The sequence below is a fragment of the Mirounga leonina genome, unplaced genomic scaffold (assembly GCF_011800145.1).
Source record: "Mirounga leonina isolate KUSES-001 unplaced genomic scaffold, KU_Mleo_1.0 Mir_176, whole genome shotgun sequence".
Taxonomy (NCBI): Eukaryota; Metazoa; Chordata; class Mammalia; order Carnivora; family Phocidae; genus Mirounga; species Mirounga leonina.
Genome location: NW_023270454.1, coordinates 5,918,959 through 5,921,032, shown reverse-complemented (window position 1 = coordinate 5,921,032; position 2,074 = coordinate 5,918,959). Strand labels below are relative to the sequence as shown.

Below are 2,074 nucleotides of genomic sequence, written 5' to 3'. Positions count from 1 at the left end.
AATGAGATAATATGTTCGTATATGTGGAAGTACTTTATAAGCTGGGAGGTGAGTGTGAAAGAGCTGGGGACCCCAGGGGAGGAGATGCCCTGTGTTGCTTGGGGGCTTCATTACCCGAGGGAGGGGCTGGTTTATGGACACACAGCGCCACGACGCCCTGTGAGCAGGAGACGTGTGAACCGTGGCCGTGGGGGCTGGCAGCGCAGATCCAGCCCTAGGAAAGCTATCCCAGAGGAGGTACTGGGTGCATTGCTTTTGAGAACCATGAGGCTTTTTTTTTTTTTTTTTAAGATTTTATTTATTTATTTCACAGAGAGAGATCACAAGTAGGCAGAAAGGCAGGCAGAGGGAGAGGGAGAAGCAGGCTCCCCGCGGAGCAGGGAGCCCGATGCGGAGCTCGATCCCAGAACCCTGGGATCATGACCTGAGCCACCCAGGCGCCCTGAGCCTGTTTTATTTTAATCCATGAGAAGGCAGTAGTAATTTTTAGCATTTTTACTTTTCACCATAAGGAAGAAAATCAGTACAGGGAGCTTTCACTAGCTCGTCTCGAATACTCCAGGCAAGCCTGTAATGACTGTGGCTACCCACGGTTCAGAGGTGGCCTAACTGCGGCAGAGAAAGGTTAAGGGCCTCGCCTGACATTGAGCAGCGGGGCAATGGCAGAGCCAGAACCCAACCCTGCCTCAAATCCGCCTGATTTCCCATTTGAATTTTAAAATAATATAAGCAAGATGTTATAGTTTTTTGGATTTAGAAATCGTTTAAAGTAAGATTATTGTTTTCCTGTATGAAGTTCAAGCTGGACCTCCGACAAGAAGAAGGAATCGGGAGAACTTGGAAAGGCTTGGGAAGGACGCGGCCAAAACGAACAAGAGCTCGGGGAGAGGCAAGAAAACTCTGCCTGACAGGGAAAAATTAAAGAATTTTTTCACTAGATGGTAAGTTCCAAAGAGGCCAGGAACGGTGTCCTGTAACTTTGCTTAGTGACCGACCTCCACCTCTCCCACTGAGGCTCCCAGCTGGGAACCCAATGTATCCTGGTTGATCTCCTGATCATTCTGGTCTGCAAAAGGAAAGGCCCAGGGGGTGGAATTCATTGCAACCTCCAAGAATTATGCATAAAAGAATCAGAGGCGAGTGGTGATGGAGGAGGGTTTATGCTTCATAGTGTCAGAACAAGAAGGAAAGTTCTAGAAAGTGTTTGAAAAATAGTTTTGTGTTTTTCCCCTGCAGTGGGTGGGAGACCCCCAAACACACTACCAAGGAGGCAAAGCCTCTTTCGTTGCAGACCTTGAAAAGAATGTTCAAGGGCCAGAGTTTTGAATGAGCGGATTGCAGAACCGTCGTCGTTCTAGAGGTAACCTCTCCATGTAACGGAGTCTGAAAAGCCTCACTCTGAGTGCCCCTCACTCTGCCCGTATCAAAAGGCTAATTCCAACATGACTTTGCAGGCTAAAATGACTTCCCCACCCATGGCAAGTCTGACCAACACCCAGAGGATTCCAGCGACGTGGCTAAGCCACCAGGAAGACCAGGAAGAGATTTTTCAATATCATTCGAGGCTTTGTGGGAGAGTGAATGTCGAGCCCGTAATAGATGCTTTCTGATCCTCCTCACACTGCATCTGGCTCTCCTAAGTATTGGTCTTATTACGTTTTTAAAAATAGCTCTGAAGTAATTTGTGTGCTGAACTGGCTACAGGATAAAAAAAAACCTACCTGAATAAATTCTACTTGTTCCTATCAGCCAGAGACCAGGATCGGCAGCCAGTTTCCTCGGAGCTAATTTTCAGCATTAGGGTTTATCAGAACCTAAATTCCGTTCTAATAAACGATGAAACAACAGCCACTCTTTCAGCCACTTATTTGGGCAACCTGGGAATTGGCAGACGAGTTAGAAATTTCCATTGGTGACAACACACAGCTGTTGAGGTGCAAAGATCTGAGACTCTAATCAGACCCGGTTATATAAGTACCACTGTCTCATTATCTCTGCTTGGGGGATAGGGTGCACAGGGCAGCTGGGGCCGGCCGCCCTGTCCACAGAATAGCTAATGGGAAGTTGACACACA

General features: G+C 47.6%; 1 long non-coding RNA gene across 1 annotated transcript; it reads left to right on the top strand.

Annotated features, from left to right (window-relative positions):
* Positions 1 to 430: 430 nt before the first annotated feature.
* On the top strand, positions 431 to 1,829 carry LOC118022381. Its single transcript, XR_004682485.1, has 3 exons — positions 431 to 941; positions 1,237 to 1,360; positions 1,455 to 1,829. It is a non-coding gene; the product is annotated as an uncharacterized LOC118022381 (long non-coding RNA).
* The last annotated feature ends 245 nt before the right edge of the window (positions 1,830 to 2,074 follow it).